The sequence below is a fragment of the Gopherus evgoodei genome, chromosome 21 (genome assembly GCF_007399415.2).
Source record: "Gopherus evgoodei ecotype Sinaloan lineage chromosome 21, rGopEvg1_v1.p, whole genome shotgun sequence".
Lineage (NCBI taxonomy): Eukaryota > Metazoa > Chordata > Testudines > Testudinidae > Gopherus > Gopherus evgoodei.
This window is the reverse complement of record NC_044342.1, coordinates 13,036,050-13,047,023: the sequence shown is the minus strand read 5'-3', so window position 1 is coordinate 13,047,023 and position 10,974 is coordinate 13,036,050.

The window sequence follows — 10,974 nt, the reverse complement described above, 5'->3', positions numbered from 1 at the left end:
GGCCAACTGAGATAGCTCCTTGACTAGCATGCTGGCTTTTGTGAATTCTTTTCTCTCCCCATACATTGCCTAGGGAACCTGGGTGGCTAATTCAGCTTTTATGGATCCAGTTGCTGTTCCAGGTATTTTGTAGGCATCTAAAAGTTAGGCATTGCGGAGCTCTGTGCCACAACCCTTTTGTAGGTCCCTCACATAGAAATACACATCGTCACTTACATACTTGTTCTGACCAATACTGTTACAATCCAGGATTTTCAAAGCACTTCTCACAGACATGTTAAGATGGGGAAACTGGGATAATGGAAGGAGAAGTGATTTGCCCAACACCACACAAGAGATCAGTTTAAGAGGCAGGAATTGAACCCAGGACTCCTGACCTCAGCAAATGTGCCATATTTTTTGATGATACAGTGTATTATTTTTGGTTATTAGGTGATATGAATAGCAGCAACAGACCAACAGACAGACATTTTAGTCTTGAACAATGCAAAATACCAACATGAGAATCTGAGAAGTGAGGCCAATGCATAAGAATCCTGATTTGCATCTATAGTGAGGCCCCTTTATGCCATAAACAGAATCTTCTCCTATTGTAGTGGCCCATAACACCCCTAGAATGGTTTCAAGTGACCTGAGTGTAAATGAGAAACAGGCCCAACAGTGTAGTTGACTACTCGCTACATACATGCTGGTGTGGTAGTTATATGCATTTTGACAGGTATCTTCTAAATATTTTTGATGATAGCTGGACAGGCCCCTCTACAAAGCGTTTTGATGTAGAAACAAGCTCTTTTCCATGCAATTATATATTCTGTGTAAGTTTATATGATGTATGTTGTGGGCTAAAACAAAACTGCTTAAACAGCTCCATCAATGATTGTAGCGAACAAATGCTAGACCTTGGTGGTGGGGGAATCCCCCTCCGAGAAAATTAAAAATGTTTTGATTTTCAGATTTCTTGAGAAAAAGTCAAAACCAGACAGTTTCCATGAAAATGTTCATTTTGTCAAAAACCAGCTTTCCGTCACAAAACAGATTTAGTGGATTTTTTTTGACCAGCTCTATTCATTAATCATTTCTGTATTATTATAACTGAAGCAGCTCAGCGTGCTTCTTTGACATTCTACAACAGAGCACCAGCATTTCAGAAAGCTCCAAAATCTAACTTGCACTCTGTGAAGGAGGGGAAACTAAGGCAGGATGGCACCCAGAGCCTAAAAGAGCTAATCCACCCTGTCACACATGTACTTGCAACAAGCCAACGCCATGTGTTCTGAGTCTTATGTCTAGATTGATTTTGCCTAGATCAGCGTTGGGTTTGCCTTACCCAGCTTCAGATGGCAATTCTCTGCCTGGGGTCATGTTGTATTTCAGGCAGCCAATACCACACCTCCACATAGTCCCATTCCCCAGAACATCAGGAACTACACCCCTAACATAGAATATGGGGACAGATATCCACCCCAAAATAACTTCACGAGACAGGTTCTCTAGATACCCAGTATGCTATTCATACTGTATAGGACTGCACTCTGAGAGTTATCCCTTTGAAATCAATGGAAGAACAGGTGTAGTAAGGCATTTCTGAACATTAATAGAGTATTAACATCTGACCCTCATCTAATATGGTGCTGGAGGATATGTCAGTATATAGGACAGATTAGAAAGATAGATAGATAGATAATACTGAACTGATATGTCTTAATATTTACTCTGTGCTTTTAAGTTCTGTGGAGAGAAAGGTGCTTAATGAGTTAAATCACCAGCCCTCTGGACCATGATGTAATGTGATCCCTGAGCTTACACTGGTAAATTTACAGGCACAAACTAAATTGTTCATTCCAGGTTTAAACTGATACAAATGCTCACCCAGGGGACTAACTAAATCAGTTTAAAAACGCAGCTTTAATTCAACTGTTTTTAAAAACAGTTGTAGTTAAACTGCTGTAACTTCTGTATGGATGCGGCCACGCAGAATTAGCAAACTCTTCTTTTTCTTTCCTTCTTTCCTTCTTTCTTTCTCCCAAGAATAGGACACGAAATAATCAGCTAAATTTGGCACAAGAGAGATTTAGGTTAGGTACACTTCTCCCCATTATAACGCCACTCGATATAACACAAATTCGGATATAATGCTGTAAAGCAGTGTGCTGGGGTTGGCGGGGCTGTGCACTCTGGGGGATCAAATCAAGTTCGATATAACGTGGTTTCACCTATAACGCGGTAAGATTTTGGGGCTCCCGAGGACAGTGTTATATCAAGGTAGAGGTGTATTAGGAAAAATCTTTCTAACTCTTAGGATAGTTAAACTCTGGAACTGATTACCTAGGGAGGGTGTGGAATCCTCATCAATGGAAGTTTTTAGAACAGGTTGCACATACACCTGCCAGGGATGGTCTAGGTTTGCTGTGTCCTGCCTCAGCTTTTGAATTTGCTCCCCACGCTTATTAAAAACAACCCAGATCAGATAATCTTCAGGGCATGGTACAAATACATAGCAGTGAGGGGTTCAATCTTATCCTTTGGAGGCAGGAAAGCACACAATCTCTGACCTTCTAATTCCTTCTGTTTTTCACAATTTAAATTGTTTCTGATACATTTAATTTAGGGCTGTCGATTACTCACAGTTAACCCACATGATTAACTCAAAAAAATAATCGTGATTAAAAAAACTAGTCATAATTAATCACACTTTAATCATACTGTTAATCAATAGAATACCAATTGAAACTTGTTAAATATTTTAGATGTTTTTCTGCATTTTCAAATACAGTGATTTCAGTTACCACAGAGAACACATAGGGTCCTCTGCTCACTTTATATTATTATAATGTAAAATGATTAAAAAAAAAGTATTTTTCAATTCATATCATACAAGTACTATAGTGCAATCTCTTTATCGAGAAAGTGCAACATAGAAATGTAGATTTTTTTTGGTTACATAACTTCACTCAAAAACAAAACAAGGTAAAACTTTAGATCCTACAAGTCCACTCAGTCCTACTTCTTGTTCAGCCAATCGCTAAGACAAACAAGATTGTTTACATTTATGGGAGATAATGTTGCCCACGTCTTATTTACAATGTCACCAGAAATTGAGAACAGGCATTCACATGGAATTTTTGTAGTTGTCATTGCACGGTATTTACATGCCAAATATGCTAAACATTCATATGTCCCTTCATGCTTCAACCACCATTCCAGAGGACATGCTTCCATGCTGGTGACACTCGTTAAAAAAATAGTATGTTAATTAAATTTGTGACTGAATTCCTTGAGGGAGAATTATATGTCTCCAGCTCTATTTTATCCTCATTCTACCATATATTTCATGTTATAGTAGTCTTGGATGATGACTCAGCGCATGCTGTTTGTTTTAAGAACACTTTCACTGCAGATTTGATAAAACGCAAATATGGAACCAATGTGAGATTTGTAATGATAGCTACAACACTGCACCCAAGATTCAAGAAACTGAAGTGCCTTCCAAAATCTGAGAGGGACATAGTGTGGAGTATGCTTTTTTGAAGTCTTAAAAGAGTAACACTCTGATGCAGAAATTACAGAACCCGAACCACCAAAAAAGAAAATCAACATTCTACTGTTGGCATCTGACTCAGATGATGAAAACGAACATGCATCGGTCCACACTGTTTGGATTTTTATCAAGTAGAATCAGCATGGGTGCATGTCCTTTGGAATGGTGATTGAAGAATGAAGGCACATATGAATTTTTAGTGCATTCAGCATGTAAATATCTTGTAACACCACATTCAATAGTGCCATGGGAATGCCTGTTCTCACTTTCATGTGATGTTATGAACAAGAAGCAGGCAGCATTATCTCCCGCAAATATAAATAAACTTCTCTGTCTGAGTGATTGGCTGAACAAGAAATAGGACTTAGAGGACTTGTAGACTCTAAAGTTTTACACTGTTTTATTTTTCAATGCAGGTTTTTTTGTATATAATTCTACATTTGTAAGGTCAACTTTCATGACAAAGACATTGCACTAGCGTGCTTGTATTAGGTGAATTGAAAAATACTATTTCTTATGGTTTTTTACAGTGCAAATATTTGTAATAAAAATAATTATAAAGTGAGCACTGTACACTTTGTATTCTGTGTTGTAATTGAAATCAGTATATTTGGAAATGTAGAAACCATCCAAAAATATTTAAATAAATTATATTCTATTATTATTTAACTGTGCAATTAATTGCATGATTAATTACGATTAATTTTTTAAATTGTGTGATTAATTTTTTTAATTGCTTGACAGCCCTAATTTAATTCAAATGAATAGTCTTTTTGCAGTAATGTTACTATAACCTAGCCCAGAAATGACCAGATAATCACCGATTTCTCTTAAATGCTCATCCCTTAGTCCTCTTAGCTCCATAGGAAGATTCTCTAACCCCCCACCAGGTTTTTAAAGATATTTAGGCACTTAACTCCTCCACAAATCAGGGGAAATTAAGTGCCTAACTACCTGTTTACTTCTCATTCCCCAGGGGGGCCTGGTGAAAAGGGAGAATGGAATGCCCACTGCATTACACTGATTTAACAAGCACATATAACTGATTCCCCAAATCACTATCACTTAAAGGTGATCATTAAAATTAGCTGTCTCAAGGCAGACTGTGTTAGGAGGCACTATGCCTTGGAGTAATGCATGCAGTCAAGCAGAGCAGTAGAAACCAGGTGCAGATGGAGGCAGACCTTGTGAAGAGACCGAGAAAAGCAGAAAGACAGTGAAAACCAGCTCTATCTTCCCAAGCCCAGTCTGCTTCTGAGGAGCAGTTGCCACTTCACGGTCAGGATTAAAAGTAAGTGCCGCAATCCTTTGGGCAAATCCTGTGCTCTGACTCATTTGCTCAGTGTTTTCTCCAGTAAAACTCCCACTGAGCAGGATCAATGGGAGATTTGCTTGAGTCTGGACTTCAGGATCTGTGCTTTTTTTTTGTTGTTGTTGGGATTATTAGCTAAATAGAGATGTTTCATTTTTGCTATCCCCTACAGTGGGAGATGGGAGCTTGCAGTACATTTTAAGAGACATTCATCGTGCGTGGAAAATCCATGCATATCTGGAAACACTAGCCTCTTCTGTCACTATAGGATGCATATTAACATCACAGTTCCTGCTCTGTCTCCCTTCCTATTCGCCCCTTGATATGTCTCAGAGCACCTCTTGATATTGCTGTGCTGCAAGGCTGTAGAGAGGGGCTGGGAACAGTGAGTTATGGCTAGTCCATAGCAGCAGGGACACAGCAGAGACCTGGTTTGCAGTTCAAGTCCCCTATCCAGGGCCGGCTTTAGGCCGATTCGCCCAATTCCCAGGAATCGGGCCCCGCACCTTAGACACTTTTTTTTTTAAACTTACCCTGCGTGCCTGGCTGCGATCTGCTTAGGGGCCTTCCGTGGTCCCACTCCCTTGAGCTGAGCACAGGCCGGAGCGCGGCAAGCCCCACGGCCCCGGCTGGAGCCCCGGCCGGAGCGCGCAAGCCCCGAGCCCCCGCTCTCCCGGCTGGAGCTCTGGCTGGAGCGCGGTAAGCCCCACTCTCCCGGCTGGAGCTCCGGCCGGAGTGTGGCAAGCCCCGAGGCCCCGCTTTCCCATCTGGAGCCCCTACCGGAGCGCGGCAAGCCCCACTCTCCCGGCTGGAGCTCCGGCCGGAGTGCGGCAAGCCCCATGGCCCTGCTTTCCCGGCTGGAGCTCCGGGCCTTTAAATAGCCTCCAGAGCCCTGGAGTAGTGAGGGGCTCCAGGGGCTATTTAAAGGGTCAGGGATCCAGCTGCCTCTGCCACCCTGGTCCTTTAAATAGCCACCAGAGCCCCGCCACCCCCATGCATTCCCCAGGGCTCCCGCAGCTATTTAAAAGGTCCAGGGCAGGGTAGAAGCTGGGAAGCCCCGGGCCCTCTAAATTGCCCCCAAATCCCTGGAATAGCAGGGAGCTTGGGGGCTAATTAAAGGACTGGGGATCCAGCTGCCTCTGCTGCACCCCCTGCCCTGCCCACACCAGCCCTGCTCCCCCTGCCTGCAGCCAGCTCTGCACCCCATGCCCACAGACAGTCCCTGTCAAACCCCCTGCCATGTCTCCAGTCAACCCCTGCCACACACCAGTGGCCCTGCTCAAAGCCAGCCAGCCCCACACACACTGCTTCCCGCACCAGCCCTGCACACCCTGCCCTGTCTCCAGCCAACCCCTGCTGCACCCCCCTGCCTGAAGCCAGCCAGTCTCACACTCCTCTGTCTCCAGCCCTGCCAACCCCTGCTGCATCCCCCCCACGGCCCTGCCTGAAGCCAGCCCACCCCACACACCCCCTATCTCCAACCAGCCCCTCACCCTTTGCCCTGCCTGCAGCCAGACCCTGCCTCCAGCCAGCCCCATGTCCACTTGTGCCCTGCAGTTCCCAGGGCAGTAACCCTGCACAATTGCTTCAATGAGGGGGGCAGGGAGCAGCTGGGACCCACACATGTGAAACGGCAGTCATTAATAACCAATCAACAGCAAATATGATGCAATGTACATAATATATAATTTTATTATTTATATAGTTATGGAAAGTAAATAATACATGAAAGAAATTAAAGGCTTTTTTTTCCACTTTTTTTTTAAGTCATGCCTGCCAAGGCCCCACCAAAAATGTTCAAATTGGGGCCTGCACTTCCTAAGACCAGCCCTGCCCCTATCAGTTGGGCTGCAGGGTGCAACTAGGGACAGAAGGATACTCAGGGTTTCCCTGGTCAGTCTGTGGGGAGCTGAGAGGGGCCAGGAAGGAATTTCCCCCTAGTTCAGACTGGCAGAAACCCTAGCGGGGTTTCACCTTCTTTTAAGCATGGGGCACTTGCAGGTTTGAACTAGAGCAAAGGGTGGATTCTCTGTAACGTGAACTCTTTAAACCATGATTTGAGAATGTCAGTAACTCAGCCAGAGGTTATGGGTCTGTTACTGGAAGGGGTGGGTGAGGTTCTGTGGCCTGCAGCATGCAGGAGGTCAGAGTACATTATCATCATGGACCCTTCAGACCCTGAAGTCTATGAATGAGCCGTGAGTGTGTCTGATGGGGATCTTTCCTTTGTGCAGGGCTCCTGTCAGAATCAGGTTTGCCCTCTTTCCTGTGACGCTGGTCATCCTGGGGGTAGATTGCAAACCATTTGCTCCCTAACCAGTGGGACAGGCAGGGGCGGCTCCACATCCCAGCACTCCAAGCGCATACTTGGTGTGGCATGCTGCGGGGGGCATTCTGCAGGTCACCAGGAGGGCAGCAGGCAGGCAGCCTTCGGTAGCATGCCTGCGGAGGGTCCGCTGATCCCGTGGCTCCGGTAGACCTCTTCGGTGGAGCTGTGGGACCAGCGAACCCTCCGCAGGCACGCCTGCAGGAGGTCCACCGAAGCTGTGGGACCAGCGGACCCTCCACAGTCACGCATGCGGGAGGTCAACCGAAGCCGCGGGACCAGCGGAACCTCGGCAGGCACGCCTGCGGGAGGACCACCAGAGCCGTGGGACCGGCGACTGGCAGAGTGCCCCCTACGGTATGCCGCCGTTCTTGGGGCAGCGAAATGTCTAGAGCCGCCCCTGGGGACGGGACCTCAATGACTCTGGTACTCAGTGCTGTAGGGCAGTGTCTCTCCTCTTCTCTTCACCCCTGCAAGAGCATGGGAGAGGAGCAGAGAGGTAGCAGGGATGCACCGAGAATGTAAAAAACAGACCCTCCCCCACTGCATGGATGTGGCAGAGCAAAGCACCATGAACCTGGAGCCCCTTCCTGCCCCCTCCCTCTCCTCCAGCTCCTGCTGCTTCCCCAGGACCTGAAAGGAACGAACGAGCGACGGGAGCCTAGCTGGTGGTTTGCTGGGGCATTTCCTTCTTCACCTCATAGACACCTGTGCAGGGCCCTGGAGAATAAGGAGCCTGGTGGAAGAATAGGGCAGAAGAACGGCCAGGGTCTAGGGAGCGCTGGGCAGATACAAGCCACAGTGCACTACTCCTGTGGATGGCCAGAGGGCACAGAACAAGGAGTGGCTGCTAGGAGCACTTGGGCAGCAAAGTGCATGTATCAGAGCTGCTAGAAACAGGGGACATTGCCCTTTTAAGGGGTGGAGTGAAAACAGCTGCACATTTCAAAGTCCCTTTGGATCCCCCATTTTCATTGAGGAAGCTATCGAGCCCTGTTGAAAATCTGGCCCCAGTTTTGATTGCTGGGCCCTTGGAAATCTAGCCCAGAGTTTCTTTGAAAATCTGTGGGTTTGGAAGTGCTTTTAAAAATGAATTAACTGCTTCTGAATGAAGTAGCCCATGGGAATTCACTGTCTGTGTGAACAAATTGCCTAAAAATAACCCTGGTGGCACAAGCAGAGGTTTGGGCTAATTACATGAGTATGTATTCTGGGGTGAGGAGGGATTGTGCCTGAGAGCTAGCCTCAGCAGCAGGGGTGCTGCAACAATTTGTGTAGTGGGGGTGCTGAGAGCCAATGAACCAAGCTGTAAACTCTGTATATAATATCAGAGGAGTAGCCGTGTTAGTCTGGATCTGTAAAAGCAGCAAAGAATCCTGTGGCACCTTATAGCCTATCAGACGTTTTGGAGCATGAGCTTTCGTGGGTGAATACCTACTTTGTCAGATGCATGCATCTGACGAAGTGGATATTCACCCATGAAAGCTCATGCTCCAAAACGTCTGTTAGTCTATAAGGTGCCACAGGAGTCTTTGCTGCTCTGTATATAATGGAAACCCCTTCAAGCCGGAGTGGGGGGGAGAGGCTGCAGCACCCCTCCGCACACCTAGTTCCAGCACCTCTGCTGAGCAGACACCAGTCAGCATTAGCTGGAGCAGAAATAGTAGAGGTAGGTCTATGCGATCTGTCACATCGCTGATGCAAAGAAATTAGTAGCACTCAAACAAGGGGTTGTCCATCTATGTGGATAAAAAGGATGTCCATGGTTACACTAGCTAAGATTGAAAATTTACAAAGCTCTCATACTTCAGGAGACAGGCCAACAAGTAACAGGCTTGGGGTTAGAGAGAAATTTTCCATATATGTATGTTACAGTACAGTTGTCCATTTGATGATCTTACACACTGATTTCTAGCATCTGCTCATGGCTACTGTTAGACATAGGGTACAAGACTGGATGTAAGAGTGGGCTGGTTGGGTGTGAAAATTGCTATATTTCTTGTTTCTTAAAAAGTTTGCGACGTATTAATTACTTGACCCTGTAAGAGAATATAAATCCTCATTTCAGTTTGCTCTTTGGATTTTTAAAGCTAATTGATTGAATATTTATTCTGCTTTTTTCGTGCTTTATGTTCTAATTATTTTTCATAATTTCTTCTTAAAGTAGCTACATTGCATGGAGAAAAGAAAATGTGGAAATCAAACATCGATCACAGAATTCAATCTCCTGGATTTCAGGAATCTTCATGGACTGCAGATTCTTGTCTTCTTGCTGTTCCTAGTGATCTACATTGTTACTATGGCTGGGAACATCCTCATCGTTGGGCTAGTTGTGGCTGATCAGCATCTGCACACCCCCATGTACTTTTTCCTGGGGAACTTGTCCTGCTTGGAGACCTGTTACACCTCCACCATCCTGCCTAGGATGCTAGTCAGTCTCCTAACTGGGGACAAGACCATCTCATTTAATGGTTGTATCATACAGCTTTATTCTTTTGGTTTCCTAGTGGTGACTGAATGTTTTCTCCTGGCAGCAATGTCTTATGATAGGTATTTAGCGATATGCAAACCCCTGCACTATTCAGCCCTTATGAATGGCAGGTTCTGCCTCCAGCTAGGAGCTTGGTCTTGGGTAAGTGGCTTTCTGGCTATTACTATAATTATATTTTTGATGTTGCAGTTAACGTTCTGTGGCCCCAGTGAAATAGACCATTTCTTTTGTGATTTCATTCCACTTCTTAAACTGTCCTGCAGTGACACACAACTGATTTCAATGGTAAGTTTATTCCTTTCCTTCTTCGAATACTTTTCCCCCTTTTCTACTAACAGTGGCATCCTACATATATATCATCACCAGCATCCTGAGAATCCCTTCCACCTTTGGGAGGCAAAAGGCCTTTTCCACATGCTCATCCTACCTCATTGTGGTGACCATTTTCTATGGAACCTTAGTCATTGTCTACATTGTCTACCAAAAAACAACACACTGAGAGACCTAAATAAAGTATTCTCTGTCTTCTACACTGTCCTGACTCCTCTGCTCAACCCCCTCATTTACAGCCTGAGAAATAAGCATGTAAATATGGCCCTGAGAAAAGCTCTTAGTAAATTCACTGGATCCTGTTCACAGCAGGTGTAAACTGTGGTCAATGCAACTGTGCTGATTTACACCAGCTGATTATCTGGTCCATAGTGATCACCAGAATTTGGATGGTTATAATAGGAAGCGGATTAATCAATCTATTTTAAATGCTCTGATGGGGCTGCATGTTGATGGTTCCATACTTAAACAACATGATGTTTAAGTATGGAACCATGATAGGAGACTGTGAGGATGGAGACTGTGAGGATGGAGTGAGTTCTTAGGCAGCTCCTTCAACTTTAATGCCTGTGTCTGGCTTGCGGGGCCTTGGGAGTGTTTGGGATGCAGACCTCTTGGAATGCAACTAACGTCCCACTCTCTCCCCCAAGGTGGAGAATCCAAATGGATCTAGACTGTTCTCAGTGGTAGCAGATGACAGAACAAGAAGTAATGGTTTCACTTTGCAGTGGGGGAGGTTTAGGATAGATTTTAGGAACAAACTTTTTCACTAGGAGAGTGGTGAAGCACTGGAATGGGTTACCTAGGGTGGTGGTAGGATATCTTTCCTTAGAGGTTTTTGAGTCAGGCTTGATGATGCCCTGGCTGGGATGATTTAGTTGGGGATTGGTCCTGCTGTGAGCAGCGGGTTGAACTAGATGACCTCCTGAGGTCTCTTCCAACCCTGATATTCTATGATTCTATGATTCTAAATCTGA